Source organism: Elephas maximus, chromosome 15 (assembly GCF_024166365.1).
Source record: "Elephas maximus indicus isolate mEleMax1 chromosome 15, mEleMax1 primary haplotype, whole genome shotgun sequence".
Taxonomy (NCBI): Eukaryota; Metazoa; Chordata; class Mammalia; order Proboscidea; family Elephantidae; genus Elephas; species Elephas maximus.
This window is the reverse complement of record NC_064833.1, coordinates 89,972,530-89,988,989: the sequence shown is the minus strand read 5'-3', so window position 1 is coordinate 89,988,989 and position 16,460 is coordinate 89,972,530. Positions and strand designations below refer to the sequence as shown.

Here is a 16,460-nt window from a genome sequence, read left to right as displayed (position 1 = left end):
CTTAAGCAAATATTCCAAGCCAAAAAACAATTAACCAGGTAAATGAGGGTATTTCCTTTCAATACCATCTTCCTTTCCTATTATTATTCGTAGTTCACAAAGAAACTTTGTTTTTTATAATGTGGTTGGTTTACACAGATTTGAAGGTGTCCCATTCAGCATATTTTATCAACTAATATAGGCAAAATCTACAATGTTCGCACGGGATGGAACCACAGTCTGTTGGCTGGAAATATTTCCTTTGGGGCCTGGCTATTAAATTTCCTGCTCAATCATTCCTCATCAATTGATTGTTTATTGTACCAATCTCAGCCCATTAATTTCTACACATGTATACAATGAAAAAACTCCTACTATCTTAGTTTTTTTTTTTTTTTTAATCTTAGTTATTGTAAACCCTGGTGGCGTAGTGGTTAAGTGCTATGGCTGCTAACCAAAGGGTTGGCAGTTTGAATCTGCCAGGCGCTCCTTGGAAACTCTGTGGGGCAGTTCTACCCTGTCCTGTAGGGTCGCTATGAGTGACGGCACCGGGTTTGGGTGGGTATCTTAGTTATTTAGGAAAATGGCAACAAATAGATTTCTCACTAAACTCAGTGGTATATCTAAATTTACAGTGATTTTGTTTGCTTTATTATCCTGGGCCAAAGAGGACAACAGGTTGGAAGGGAACTTATAAGGGCCCGTGAGTACTGCTTGTGTTCATTAACTAGAGGGCCACCCCACCTTAGGAGCTGAGTTTATAAGTGGTCTTTATGCATGATGCACCCTGTATCCTGGCCTTGGACAATTTTTCATATGACTGAACTAGAAAGAAAGCCTCCTGTCTATAGGACGCCACTGATCCCATCTGCACACTAAGACTGCCCACATTCCTTATCCAACCATGCTCCATACTTTCTTCTCCAGCCCTGTGTATAAATCACTACCTCCATGGATGCCTGACTTCTTTAGCTAGAACCCAACAGCCTTTAATATAATTATATAAAATTTTCTTTGTATCTGCCATTACTAAAAAAGCACCCCAAAATTCCTTCAGCACTGGAATTTTGCATAAAAATCTACACTCAAAATCTTAACTTTATGCAATTAAATTTAGCACACATTTAACTGAGTTTCTTAGAAAAACATTTCAGGTTAATGCATGTTAAATTACAATATAGTTACTAAATTAAAGTCTCTTTTCAAGGATTTCTACGATTCATTGAGGTTGTGGATCTGAATATTTGTCAGGAACCCCTTCCCACTGGCTCTGATGTCCCAACATCATTATGGATACCTATTAAATTCTAGTAATGTGTCAGGGTTCTTCTTAACAGCTAAAGGAAATGGAAAAACAAAACCTCAATATTTCAGTGTACAGGGTTATAAGCTCTGCTTCATTTCTCTACACTCAAAAACACTGGATATTTTCAAGATTGAACAAAAATAAAGTGAGGAAAAGAGAGTCGAGTGAGAGGTGAATATTTTTGTATAAATAAGCTAATGAAAATACTTGTCCTGAATACCCTGAGATATTCACGTTTATTTACTTGCTTGGCATTTAAACAATTCCTCCTTGCTCCTTTCCTTGAGGGGCTCCATGCTGCTGTCTGCTCTCAAGTTGCTTTTGCACACTCCCTCTTTCTTTTCCACCACTTCCACCTGTTACAATATGCCATCCAGTGTTGGTTTAGTCAGCACTTCTTTTTCAAATTAAAGCTGAGGAATAAAATGATTCAAACAAATGTCATTACTAGTCTTTTTCAAATCTGAAGAAGGGGAAGGAGAAGAAGAAGGGGAAAAAAGGAGGAGAAGGTGGTGGTGGCAACAAGGAGAGCAGAGAGAGCGAGGGGAGGAAAAGGAGGAGGAAGAAAAGGAATAAGGGAAAGACGACGATGTAGAAAAAGAGATAGAGATGAAGAGATGAGCAGGTAGGGGGATTGGGTAAGAAAATCGGGGCTCTATCTGAAGCCTCCAAAAAGCCCTTTTGCATTTTTGTCCTCTGTCTTTGAGACATAACCTGTGTCATCTATCTTCGTGCATCAATCACAATTCGCACTGTATCTACATTTGCAACTGATTTGAGAGACTTAACTGAACTTAAAACAGTTCAGTTTCTAAGAGAAAGGTCATTATTGTTACATGATAGTGAGCAGTATGGTGAGAATTATTGAGATGTGAAAAAGGAAAGAATGATCAAATCCTGAAAAAAAGAAATCAATATTCAGATCTCTAACACTTCCAAACTGGTGTTTGTCATTTGTGGTGAAGTGAGTTTCTTTATGTGGCCTTTTTCCTTGGTTCTTTGGAAAAATTGCTTGAAAGATTTTTTTTCCCTAAGCCCTGAGGAGTTATCTTTGCCCTAGTTAGTTTTCTACCCCAGAGGGTTTGTTACTTTTGTCCAGGTTGATTGACATTTCCTGGGTAAGCTGTAAACCACTTTTTTTCTGAACCTGGGCTGCAGCCTACCCCGTGATTGTATACACCTGGCAGGAACTGACCAATATACCCCTGTAAATGAAATTGAGTATGGACTGTGCAAATGAGGTGACTATAGCCTATTACACAAATGAAGTGCCTCTGGCCTACTGAGAGGGGATTGGTCAGTTTGTGGCCCCCTCTGGGAGGGGCCATGCCTTGAAATTGACAAGGATTTGTGTGTGTGTGTGTATGTATGTATGTATATGGAGCCAGCCCCACAGAGATTTTGGAGACGGAATCAGGCAGAGAAAAAGTAGAAAGGAGAATAGAAAAGAAGCAGAGAGAGAGGAGGTAAGTATCCTTCTAAAAGAGCTGTAACACAGGCCAAGAGCTGTAACACTGAAGACATTGAGAGGCCCAGAAGGGGCCCATCAGTAATTTCTGTGGTGACAAGTGGCAGAACCAAGAGGGGCCTGTCTTCAGGGGCCAAGAGGAATCTGTCTTCAAGAGGCCAAGAGGAGACCTTTCCTGAAGGGGCTGAGAGGAGGCCTGCAGAAGCAAGAGGAGCTGAGAGAGCTCTCCTGCACTGAAGAAGGGAGACTTTGCCTATATGCGTCCTGATCCTGACCCCAAGTTTTAGCCTGTTGTTGCTGATCCCAAGTGGTACTCTGTTACTTCCTTAATAAACCACTTAAGTATGGTCTGTGTTGGCCATCGTAATGGATTATCGAACCCAGCAAAGAGGTAGAGAGTGCCATGGGACGGCAGCTGGTGTTAGGATTGGTAAAAATGCTGGAGAATGTAGATGTGTCTGACCTGTACCTCATAGGGATCAGCCTTAGGCTGATCTTGATTCTCATTGTCCCCTCTGAAGCCAGTTAGGTTTTGACGCTACTACTAATTTTTTTTTTTTTTACTACTAGTAGTCCCATTTTACATCATTGCATTATTCATATAAACTCATATTCTCCAAAGTCAAGTTAAATTTCTGTCACTTTCTTTTTCTTGAATAGGAATCATCCAAAGTTTGTGGACATGGAAGAGTGAGTGGGTGATGTGTCTAGAGCCCAGAAGAACATGGAATATTGAATTTCTGTTTTCACATTAACAAGAAAATTATACCAATGGAAATGATTTCAGCAAAATACAAGATTAGAAAGTAGGGATCCAATTAATTTTTGGACTTACCAGGGTAAAAAAAAAAATTTACTAAATAATTTGCTTCCCTTTGGATGGACATAGGACTGATATGTTTTATGTGAAGTAAAAAATAAAATTAATAATGAGAAAGTAAAACCAAGGGCAAAAAAAAAGGCCCCAAATGCATATATTCCTGTATGTGAATTAATCTTTGCACAAGAAGCACACTGGGGTAGCTGTTCTGGTAACTCAGGCTGAATATGTGATCTCATCAAAGGTGGCATTTGGCCTCCAGTTATCAGCCACTTACTAAGCCCCTGCTAAGCATCAATCAATGTGTTAGCCTTTGGTCTAAAATCTTGGAGACGGAATCTTGGAGACCAAAATTGAAACACCACGGGCAAAATACAAAGAAAAGTCTTGCTATGTAAATGTTCTTAATGAGACTGAGGAAATGAAAAAACAATTCAACAACCTGATGGCCCACTCTATGTCAAACACTTTTATAGGCACTTGAGACATCGATAAGCAATGCTCATCTCTATTTTCAGAGAACTTACACTCAGTGAGGGCTGGATCAAGAGTAACTCCCTCAAGAACTATCATTGGGTCCACTGGATGGATCACTAAGGAAGAATCAACTTGGAAACATCCACAGAAACTCTCAAGTCTGAAGAACATACTCTTTCTCTTTCATTTTTCAGAGTAGAAATAAAAATGAACTTGAAAAAGATATGCAAATTCTCCAAATAAATCTGAGCATTTTCCCACTGCCTTAGAAAGGGGTACATGACTTGTACAAGAGCCAGTCAAAAGATAGAAATGGGGACCAGCCTGGTGAAATCACCCGTACAGTATGCAAAAGACACCACCATGCTCAGTGGTATCAGGACTCAAGGGTTGCTGCTTCCTTCTCTTCAGTATAATTCAGTTTGTTCAGGGGCCACCTTTTCTCCAAGAGACTCAGAAGATGGGGACTCCATCTCAGTTAAGTCTTGACTGGTCTGAGACAGTTTCTCCACCTCAGCACTACTGATATTTGGGGCCACACAATTCTCTGTTGTGGGGGATACTCCTGTGCATTTCAGGATGGTTGGCCACATCCCTGGCCTTAACTCCCCCCTCCCCCAAGTTGTGATAACAAAAAACATTTGAAATGTTGCTAGAAGTTCCCTGGGACAGCATCACCAGTTAGGAACCACTTGTCCATCCCCTGAAGCCACTGCCCATGGATTGACACTGAGGCTGGCCTTGGAGCCCAGGCTGTGGGGACTGATGTCCTTTTCCTTATCCCCACTCTAAAGCAAAGAAGGAAGTTGCAACCCACATGGCCACTGGCAGCCATTTGTCTACTCCAAACAAAAGCAGCCAACTCCAGCTTTTGGGTGCAGATGCTGAGGGCAGCAGAATGGACTCAGTAAAAATGCCTGGATTCGTGTTGGTTTTGTTTAGTCCCTGAAGTCCCAGTTACATGAGATCATAACATTTCTCATGTCTAAGCCAGTTTGAGTAAGGATATCCTGTTGCTTGCTGATGAACTCATCTTCAGTGATACAGTATGCAAATCCAAGGAAGGGGCATTAAATTAATTGATCTGTATAAACTGAATGCATATTTAAAGACTGAATTCACCCAAAGTATTCTAGGCAAACTATACGAGACCAGATGCCTAACGTTCTAGGCAGACTGCCTAAGACGCCTTGTAAATCTGTTGCCCTCAGAGTCTTTCCCTATCTCAGTAAACTCCATTCTCTGGGTTGCTCATGCCAAAAACCATGGTGTCACCGTTGACTCCTTTCTGTCTCTTAGATCCTTAATAGCACTGTCTTCATCTTCAAAATTATCCAGAACCCTTCCACTTCTTACCACTTTCACTGCTTCCACTTTGGTCCAAGCCAACATCATGTATGGTTGATAAGATTTCTTGGACTCAATTCCAGCTCTTGATGACCCCATGTGTGTCAGAGTAGAGTTGTGTCCTGAAGGATTTTCAATAGCTGATTTTTGGAAGTAGATCACCAGGACCTTCTTCCGAGGAGCATCTGGGTAGATTTAAACCACCAACCTTTCTGTTAGTAGACTAACATAAGCATGATTCTTGTTGTTCTTGTGGGTTGCTGAGTCAATTCCAACACATAGGTGACCCTGTAGAACACAGTAGAACTGCCCCATAGGGTTTCCTAGGCTGTAATCTTTACAGGAAGAGATCATTCACAGATAGCCCCCCTATCTATACTTGCCTCCCTTCAACCTATTCTCAACACAGCAGCTTGGGTGATCCTGTTAAAAGCATATGTCACCAAATGTACCATGCTATCCTGGATTAAGATTCTGGAACACAAAAAGTGACAGTGGAATAACTGGTGGAGTCAAAATAAAGTCTATAATTTAGCTAATTATATCATGCCAGTGTTAGTTTCTTAGTTTTAACATGGTTACATAAAATGTCAACGCTAGGAGAAGCTGGGTGAAAGGATTATGAGAATGCTCTATACTTTTCTTTGCAACTTTTCTGTAAATCTAAAATTAATACAAAATGAAGTTTAAAAAAATACAGTTAACGACACTGCTCTGCTCAGAATCCTCATTTTGCTTAGAGTAAATGCCCAAGCACTTGCCATCACTTCCAGAGCTTTTTGAGACCCGTCCTTGTGTCCCTTTTGACCACCTCTCCTCATAACTGCCACTCGTTTGCATTGCTCTGGATACACTGGCTTCCTCCTGTACCTCAGCACACCAGACATGATCCTGACTCAGGACCTTTGCATCTGATGTCTCACTTTCTGGAAAGCTCCATTCCCAAACACTCACATAGCTCCCTCTCTCATCTTCTTTAGGTTTTCACTTAAATGTCACCTTTTCCATGAGTTGTTGCCTGGCTAGCCTACCCAAAGTGGTTGCCCTCCTCCCCACACTTCCCTTCTTCCTTCTGGGCTTTATGTTTCTTAACACACATCACTATCTGGTATACTAGGTATTTTCCTATTTACTCTGATTATTGTCTGTCTCACCATTAGGATGGAAACACTCAGAGGACAGTATTGTTTGTTTCGTTCACTGTTTTCCATAGACCCTATAATGGTGCTGGCACTTAGACTATTCGATAAATATTTGCTGGATAAAGGAATATGTGCATGTGGTATCCTGTTAGCTGAACTTGTTAGCACACCACTGTGATAAAGAGTAATAGTCCTATATACAACATATATCTAGATATCTTGACAAAGAGAAATATGAGCTGATTATAGTTCAGATAATTAATCACCTGGAGGAATTCATGCAAAAATCTCTCCAGGGAGTCCTTTCAAAGATATATTCCAAGCCCTTATGAAGCTCAATCTTTCCTTCCTTTTGTTTTTTTACATTTTTAATCTCAGCGTGGAGTCCTGGTGGCACAGTGGTTAAGCACTTGGCTGCTAACCAAAAGTTCGGTAGTTCGAATTTACCAGCTTCTCCTTGAAACCTTATGGGGCAGTTCTGCTCTGTCCTCCTACAGGGTCGCTATGAGATGGAATCGATTTGACAGCAACAGGTTTGGTTTTTGGTTTTAATTTCAATGTACTTATTTCTAAAATAGGATTGCCAGTCCTAAGGTGCAAAGGGAAATGATTTCTTGGGCACTTAGCAAGTGCTTGTGAATAAATTATTCCTATATAGACTCTGGGGTATAGATAGAAATCTGGACTGATTTCTTGAAATGAAGAAAATGATAAAACCACCGCAAATGTCTAGAAATTGCAATCAGAGCCTTGATTCTCCTAGGCCCCACAAACCAAGTGCAATTAAGTGAACACCTGTGTTTAAGACAAGGAAGACTGCTTCCAGCTCTTCTCTGCTTCTTTCTGTTGTCCCTGTTCTGTCCTCCAGCCCTCTTTCCATCTGCAGCCTCCCCTCTTACATCCCCCAGACATGGCTTCCTACCCCCCACCCCTTTCCCACCACTGAAGAGCACAGGGCTTGAATTTCTAAGTTTTGTAACCAGACTCTGTTCAATCATATGGTTGCTGTGTGCTCTTTAGCAAACCATGGAAATTCACTTTAAGTATATAGTATCTCACAAACTGGTTGAGCAAGTCTTGTAAATTGTAAAGTGATGCAAAGAATGATGTTTCTATTATTTCTCTTTCCCTTTCTTTTTCTTTGTTGTTTTTTATCCTCCCTATCTTGAATTTTTTATTTTCAATTCCTTCTTTCCTGCATACATTTAAACCAAGCAGCATTTCGGATTCTAGCTATGCTTTGCTATTCCCAGATATTAGCAGAAGCAAAAAAACAAATACAAACAAAAAAAAAAAAAAAAGAAGAAGAAGAAGAGATGGAAGAAACAGATTTAAATCCTGGGGGGCAGCAGGGTGGGGAACACATTTTAACAAGTTTTAGATTAACAAGTCATCAAACTAGAGATAAAAAGCAATGGGCTGGGTAGTGGAGCTTGAGATAAGATTTGCACAAAATAAGATTCCTACTTGACCGTATGACCATGGTTCTGATACACTTCACAGCTTTACCCTAAAGAGGTTCACAGTGATCTTCCTCTTTTAAACATAAAGAAAGTTAAGAGACAAGATAAAGCTGCATCGTAGTGCCTTAAGGGGAAAAAAATCTTTAGTCAGGGGTGGATTACACAATAAGCAAGGTAAGCATGGTGCTTACTTCGCTTACCAGACATCGAAGACTCTGCTTCTGGGTGTGGCTGGCATCTGTCTCTCTCCCAACCCCAGAGCACCTTTCTATAGAATCAAAGCCTCTTTTCAAATTTACAATCCCTGACATGGGCCAATGACCCAGTAAGCAAGGAAGCACTAATTAGTAAGTAAGCACAGTGAGCCTGTGCTTCCCTTGTTTATTGGATAATCTGCCCCTGTTTTCAGTTTACAAATCTGAGTGTCACTAGAGCATATCAAGTCAAATTTGTGTTGTGGGAAGGCAGGTTCATGGAAGCCAAGGGGACCTATGAAATCTGGGCTCATGGGGCCTGAGTCTCCCCTTAGTGCTGTCTTTTCCCAAGAAATCCCAAGAGTTTTTCCCTCTTCATTCCATTTATTTGCATCATACCCTGTTCCTATTTTCAGATAGAGAATCAAAATAATAACTTTTCAAAGAGCTCAGATAATTAATCCAAGTCCAAATGTTTCTGGATATCCAGAAAATCCAGTTTCCTTGGGTTTAGTCTAGTGGCTCAGTCTCCTGTTTAGAACACCCTAAATTCACTTCCCAAGCCTTTTGGCAGCTATTAATAGAATCACAAATGCACTTGCATGTTTCAATTGCAGGTTACCTATCAAGTGGCTGAAGGCATCCTACAATGCTTTGTATCTTTAAAAGAAGTCAGTGATTAGATCATATGACATGAAGTGCTTTCTAAAACCCAGCCTTGGACAGGAACCAGTGAAGATGCACTCCCCTTTGCAGCCAGAAGATGCTTGTCTGGTCACACGTTTTGTGTGCTTGCTACAGTTCCACTCTGAGCCACAAATGCTACATCTATGATTTAAAAACGAAGGGGGGAGGCAATAATATTTTCCCATAATCAGTTTTACCTAGGGCTGTTCTTCCAGCCTGCCCATGCCACCCTTTTGTCTCCACAGAGGATATAAGGCCTAAACCCTCCCACTCTGTGGCATCTCCCTTCTGCTCCATAGTTTCTAATTCTCCTTAAGTATTCCCCCGATGACATGCAATAAGCACAGGTTCCTGCCTGATCCACACTACAGCAAACAGTATTGTTTCCCTGGGGACTTAGGGTACACAAGAGAGTCCCTGTACTGAAGATACCTTTCAACTGTGAAGCATCCTTCAGAGCAAGGTACCAGGACTTTGCTGTACTCCCCATCTAATCAAGAAGCCCAGTACTCAGCTAGCATGTCTTGAATCCCAGAAGATGTCATTCTGCCAGATCTCCCATGTGAATCCCTCCTAAGCTGGTGACATCATTCTCCAAGCAAGTGCCTTGGGTCAGCAAAGCCATGGTTAAGCAGAAGCAGATCTTTTCTCTGGAATTCTCTGAAGAGTCTGTGGTTTTCAGCAGGTGGAGGGTGATTTCCCAGCATGGTTCCCTAGATGGGAGGATGATGTGAGTTCCAGCTGTGACTGCCCACTGCTCATCCATCTCAGGGTAAATACAGGGGCCTCACTCCTGTGCAGAAGAACCTTTGGTGGGATGACACCTTCACTTCTCATGATCAGAGGTGTCTGAATGACATTGCTTTTCCTTTTCTGAAAAATCAACAACAGGTGTATTGTCTTTAGCCACAGTATTTTTAACATAAATTGCTATACAAAATGTATTTATACAATTTAACATAAAATTATTTGAAAACATTGGTAATACAAGCTTATTTAGCTTGAATGACTCAATGTGGATAGCAAATGAAACTCTAGGAAGCATCATCAAGGTCTGTTCTCACTGCTCTTCATTTGCTTCAAAATTTTATTTTCAAATTCTGGCTCCTGCAAGCCCATTTAACGTTTCTGAAATCAAGATTGACCTTGGAAAGTATTTTGTCACGATGGCTGGGGAGCCAGTTAGAAAGCCAGCTGTCCAACACAGGCCCTTTGTGATCAACAGTAACCAGTGGCTTCTCTCAGGACACATGTCTTTTACCTGGGCACAGCCCCTCTCCCAACTGCATGAAGAGGCTTTACTTTTGCTGTGCATCATTAGCAATTGTCAGGTATGGTGTGAACAAAGCTTGTCTACTTTTTAGGAATGGGCTGAGATGCCTGGCTCCTAGATCCAACTTTATGTCCAGCTCTAGGGTCGGTATGCAAATATGCTTGGCCTTTCCTCCAAGGGCTGCTCTGGAGCAACGATCATCATGCCATGCTTACTGGATTAGGTCTCACTTCACTTTTTAGTTTTTGAAAAAGGAGTTCTACCAAGTTCTCTGATCTGCTCTTCGAGTTAACCCACATGGGAAATAATGCAGATAGCTGTCACCCTTGGAAAGTATCCTGGAATCTCTCTTCCAACATGCCACAAATCACATTCGTCCCCTGCTGGTATTTAAAACACTTTTTTAACCCTTAATGCAGGTGATCAGGAAACCCAGGCCTACTGGGTTTAAATTTATTGATAAATAAATTGGATAAGATTTTTTTTTTTTAACTTGGTCTGCCAATAATTCTCTATCTTGGTCACTTCCAGATGAGTATTAATGGCTGCTTTGCAGTAAAACCATATTGGTAGTTGAAGTCATTGGGGGGGGAGCATCAAGTTTGGTGCTATGGGGGGACATTGGGTGCCTCTTCCATCTGGGCCTTTGGGGAACAAACTCATTTGGTTTAAAAAAATATGCTGTAAAGTTTTTTTTTTTCTCTAAGATAGTTTAACTATCTTGATATAACTAACACTCCTTACAATTAAGTGTCTGCAAAATGCAAAAACAATACAAGTAGGATTTTTACACCAAAGGATAATTTCTTAATACACTTCCTCTACTTTTTTTTTTTTTTGCTTTTCTTTCTTATAATTAGAGATGGAATATGAAGGTGAGGGTAGAAACAAATGGCAGCATCATCCAAGGACTTGTGCAAGGGTGAATAAGACCAAAAAAAAAAAAAAAAAAAAAAAACCCAAACTCATTGCTGTCAAATAGATTCTGATTCATAGCAACCCTATTGGACAGAGTAGAACTGCCCCATATGGTTTCCAAGGAGCCGCTGGTAGATTTAAACTGCAGACTTTTTGGTTTGCAGCCAAGCTCTTAACCACTGCACCACCAGGGCTCCTTGTAAAGGGGAATTGATAATCTAAAAGAAGCCAGGCAAGTCCCATAAAAAAAAAAAAAAACAGATAATTCCATTTGCATCATGGAGAAGTGCAAGACCTTTCCTCTGCTACTGTCCTGCATTTGCCATAACTTACTCTCACAGTGATTTTTAAAGTGTCCCTTCCAATATGGCCTCTTCTATCTCCTGTCCCTTTGAACACTCATTTGAGATGACAAAATGTCATCACGCTTTTTCAAGATCTAGAAAATGAAGAAGAATCAATGAAAAGCACAGGGGTTTGAGTGAGAGAGAGACTGACTTTAGGAAAAGGGAAACCGTGGGGGAAAAAGGTGCTCTGCCTAGAACAGGAAAAGTGACAGTAAAAGATGAAAACCTTCAAAAACAAATTAAGATTAACTCCATCACCCTCTTCCACAGATTCACACACGATTTATTGACAAAGAGTTATACGTGGAATGATAGTTCTCCAAAAAATAATGATAACAGTAGAATAAGAAACAAGGTGGCTGTCCAGGAGAAATAAAGGGAAAATAAGCTATTTTCCTTAACACTTTCACTGGAGTTCAATGACGAAATGAGGCCTTCAGGTATAAATCAGAAAGAAAAAAATGCATCTCAGGATTTCAGATGTGGGGGAGGTGGGGCCAAGATGATGGAGTAGTCAGGTGCTTCCTATGGTCCCTTTTACAACAAAGACCCCAAAAAACAAGTGAATTGATTACATACAACAATCTAGGAACCCTGAACATCAAAGGCAAAGTTGAGGAATCGGACTGAGTGGCAGGGGGAAGGAGAGGCAATTCAGAAAAGATGAGGAGTTGCCAGACCTGACACGGCAGGAACCAGCACCCTGCAGGCCAGAATTGGTTGGAGCCAAGCAGTGAGGCAAACAGTGGCATTTGGGATTCGTTTTCCACATTGGGAGACACCAAGCAGCTGAGAGTCTACTCATGCCTCCAGAATCAGCAAAAAGCAGCACTCAATCAGCAAAAGATAAGTACAAGCATCTAGCCTACCACACAGATCAAAAACACCCCTTTGGGAAAAACCTCTCTCCCATTTACCTGACTCCTCCCTGCTCTGCATGGGGTCCTGAGCTGGCTTCAGTGATAGCCACATTCCCTGGTCCAGAAGTAGGAACCATCTTGTGCCCTGAGCCATTCTCCCAGCTTTGGAGAGGGAGCAAATTAACAAACAGGGAAAAACTAGTCTGCTGGCTCCCCTAAGCTGGGAACTCAGGGCAGAAACATCTCCTTTGCCTAGGCACAGGCATAAGGGATCCAAAGACTTTGAATGCCTTTAACCCCTGCATAGACCTGTGTGGGTCATTTCAACTGTGTAGGCCCTCATTATCACAGTATAACAGGGTATATACATGAAGACTAACTTCAACTGTTTCAGCTATATTGTGGAAAGCCAGGTTCATGACATTTGACACCACTCTGCCTAAGTTTCTCACCTACCCACATCAGGGGCCTGAGGGCTGGTGTTCCACCCATGCCACCTAGCCAGTCACGACGAGGGACTAAGAATAAGTGGTGTCTCCCACTCTTTACAGCCAACAGCATTGGATGTCCATAGTCCTGCTGCAAAACCCACCCATCTATGCACTCCAGGGGACAGGGACATGCTTCCCTCAGGACACTCAAGGACAATTGTCAGCCCCCTGCCTTCCTCAGCATGTGATCCCTTACTGCAGCCAGATACCTATACAAATCACCCCTGCTTGTCTAGGACTGTAGGTGAGAGCCTGCACCACGAAGTTGGTGACCAACTACCTGGACACCTGAGCTGAATCCATACAAGAAAAGTAAATGGACTCCTAGGTTCACATACCTAGTAACAACTCTAACATAGACACCTGGTGACAGGATGTTAGAAAGTCAAAGGAGCCAACAATCAAACTAGCTCACTTGAGCAGCCTATTTGGGCATATCAACACAAACAAACAAAAAACCAAGAAGCTAGGACACAGTAAGCAAGCATAAAATAAATAAATACAATGACTTATTGATGGCTAGGAGACAACAGTCAATATCAAATCACATAGACAGACTGTGATGGCTTCATCAAGCTTCCAAAACAAAGAATAAAGAAATCTTCTGGATGAAGAGAACTTTCTGGACTCACAGGAGGTAGAATACAAAAGATTAACATACAGAACTCTTCAAGGGATCAGGAAGGAGATCAGGCAAAACGCAGAACAATCCAATGAACACACAGGCAAAGCAATAGAGGAACTTAAGAAGATTAGAGAAGGGTATAATGACAAATTTAATAGGCTGCAAGAAGCCATAGAGAGAGAGCAAACAGAAATCCAGAAAATTAAAAATAAAATTTCACAATTAGACAATTCAGTAGAATGTCATAGGAGCAGAACTGAGGAAATGGAAGTCAGAATTAGTGAGATTGAAGATAAAGCACTTGACAACAACATATTTGAGGAAAAATCAGAAAAAGAATTTAAAAAATGAAGAAGCACTAAGAATTATGTGGGACCCTATCAAGAGGAATAACCTACGAGTGACTGGAGTACCAGAACAGGGGGATAACATAAAATCTAGAGACAATTGTTGAAAATTTGTTGGCAGAAAAATTCCCTGATATTGTGAAAGATGAGGATTTCACATGGGTTTTCGGTACATGGATTTTCTGACGTTGTGCTTTCTGTTCCCTCTCACTTCTTCAATATTCCACGAAAATAATTTGGAGAAAGTCATGCAATAGTCCACGAGTTCAAGTATTACTTCCCAAATATAACCTCCTGTCTTACACAAGGAAAAGAAAAAGGGTTTATACTCCACCTTGTTTCACTGATATCTCCATAATAAGTTCAAATAAATACAAAACAGATTCAATATAAGGAAAATATTAAAAAGATCTCAATGTTCTCAGTTCCTGTCGCAGTGGCATCAGTGGGGGTGGGGGGGGGGTGCAGACCACACCAGGTGACACTGTCAAAGGGGGTTACACCAAAATGACTCTTTAAATTTTTTGTGCAGTGTTTCAGCAGAAATTTATTATTTTTTTATTAAAAAATCCCTGTAGTTAGTTATAACAAAACATGCATCAATATAGCTACAAAGCTAAAACTCTATGCTAATTTACTCTTTGAACCTTCTAATGTGCTCCAGTCAGAGCTGTCATGATTACCCATCTATAATGATCCTTCACATGGTTTTGTCTGCATGAGCTATAAGCACTTGCTGTTGTTTTTGTTGCTGCAGTGTTTTTAGTCACTGATTTTGTCAAGTTTTCTGGTGTTTTAGCTACAATATTGTGGTAGTTAGCATGAGGGGTGACATCATGAGTTACTGTACTGGGTGATACCAACCCTAGTGTGACCACTGTACCCCTGGGCACTTTCTTCTTCTGGGTCAGTACCAGCTCTTGTCTTCCTCATCCCAGTGCTTCACCCCTCCCAATGAACTGTTGGGTGGTAGCATTACAACAAGGCAGGAGGAGGCTGCAAAAACAACCATGACAGCTGTGCTAGATGCCATGGATAGCGGCTGTCATGCAGAGGAGGAAACACCAGCTCAGACACAAGATTCAGATGGAGGTGCATCCCCCAGGACGTCCTGTGCAGGCACCTGTCATCCATAAAGTATCTTTATGTCGTTATATAAAGAATGAATAAGAGCAAAAACAAAAAAGCACACTGTAAGTTAATAAACCTATCTATCTAGTGGATTCTGACTCCTGGGGACCCCATGTGTGCAGACTAGAACTGCTCCACAGAGTTTTCAATGGCTGCTACCTTTTGGAAGCAGATCACCAGGCCTTTTCTCTGCAGTAAGACTGACTGTGTTCCAACTGCCAACCTTTAGGTTAGGAGTGGAGCACATACCTCCAGCACCAAACGGGGGCCTTCTTGTAAGTGAATAGCACTATTTATATGTGGACAGCTGTTTTTTTAGACTGACTCTGCCCCCGACAGTAAGATGTGAACTTGGCTGTGGCAAACAGCTGTGAGTGATGAGGCAGGGAGACCATGCACCCCTACCTACACTCACTAGGTTTGTTTCACATCCGTGGGTACCAGGGCTGGATGAATCCGCCTCAAGCAGCATGTGCAGTGGGGGTGGAATGGCCTGTGGTCTTCTGTTCTCTCCACCTCAGTTTAGAGTATTGATCTCTGCCACTGTCTTTTCACTAAGTGCTAGGCGAAGAATTTTGTCCCATTCAAAGCTCTTCAGTCTTGAAGCCAAGTTTTATTTTATCCTGCAAAATAATGTTCTGTTATAATTCTTTGGAGTCACTTGGTCCTCTTTGGTTTCCTGAGGCAGAGTGAAAATCATGCAAAGAGAAAGAAGTCCTAAAATATTCATCTAAAAGTGAGTATCCCCCTGTCACCCCAGCATTTCCTTTAAAAACAGATCAATAACCTGAAAGGACAAGTTGCACTTTGGCCCTTCCTGGTTTTCATACAAGCAGTCCAAACAGGATCAGCGGGCTTGCAGCTGGCCTGGGCCCTCTGTGCCGAGGTCGGGCCCAGCCCACCTGTTGCACGTTCAGTATACCCTCCATCTGCTCCAGCACCTGCTATGAGTCTGTGCTTCCCCCCCCCCCACCCCAATGCTGGTCTGCACACCTGTCACTCTGTCACTCAATGACTGCCTCTTCTGTTCTCTCTTCTCCCTTGAGGTCATGGCCAGGGAGCATTACAGGTTGACTCATCTGCCACTCTCTGGCAGCTACCCGCCACTGGCCAAGCTCTACTAGGAAGCATGTTGCATCCACTCCTCTGTAGACTTGCAGGCACATCCGTCCAACCTTTGGCTCATGGGTGCTTCCTCTGCTGCCTGCCATGGAGCTGGGGACTGCTGAGAGAGTCCTGCCACCTGCTCCAGTCTTGGCTTCCAGTCAGCTGTTTGTGCCATCTGCTTAGAAATGCCGAGTCAGTTTTCAATGGAATTTTCTTCCCTTGTCAAAGTGCGTAATCTCTAACATCAGGGCTGTGCCTCAGACCCACATTCAAACTGCTTGGTATTGAGGGTCTATGGTAGTAAGACAGGATATGGAACATTTAGAGTTTTAGGATATAAGCCTGCCAGTACCAGCCACAGTCCTCAGAGTTTCCAGAGTAGGATCTGGGCATTCCCATGTCCATTAAGAAGGCTCCCAAAAAACCCCAGTTCGTAAGGCTGGAAAGGAAGGAGTTTTGGCTTGATGTTCTTCAGAGA

General features: G+C 41.9%; 1 long non-coding RNA gene across 1 annotated transcript in view; it reads right to left on the bottom strand.

Moving 5' to 3' along the window:
• LOC126059048 (uncharacterized) overlaps positions 1-9,390 on the bottom strand; it is a 65,957-nt gene extending 56,567 nt beyond the window's left edge. The window contains exon 1 of the long non-coding RNA XR_007513353.1: positions 9,316-9,390. This is a non-coding gene — a long non-coding RNA (uncharacterized LOC126059048). The remainder of the gene's footprint in view (positions 1-9,315) is intronic.
• Between the last annotated feature and the right edge of the window lie 7,070 nt (positions 9,391-16,460).